The sequence below is a fragment of the Gallinula chloropus genome (genome assembly GCF_964237585.1).
Source record: "Gallinula chloropus genome assembly, chromosome: 9".
NCBI lineage: Eukaryota > Metazoa > Chordata > Aves > Gruiformes > Rallidae > Gallinula > Gallinula chloropus.
This window is the reverse complement of record NC_140094.1, coordinates 16,637,497-16,637,783: the sequence shown is the minus strand read 5'-3', so window position 1 is coordinate 16,637,783 and position 287 is coordinate 16,637,497.

Below are 287 nucleotides of genomic sequence, written 5' to 3'. Positions count from 1 at the left end.
CCTGTGCAGTCTAGTGTCAACGACTGAACTGAGACAGCAGCTTACCTCCCCCCTGCAGATTTCAAAGGCTGTGCCTTGATTTACACCAGCTCAAAATTAATCTCTATTTTATCCCATTGGATTATAGTCCCCCTGTATAGTTTAAATGAAGGGTGGGGGTGTTCAACTTCCAGTAACTGAGTTGGCTTTTTTTTCCCCAGCTTGTTCTCGTGGGACCCAACACTCATCCACTATTTTCTTGTACCTTGGCTTTAGGAAATGTCCTGTCAGCTGGGAGCCACTGCCCT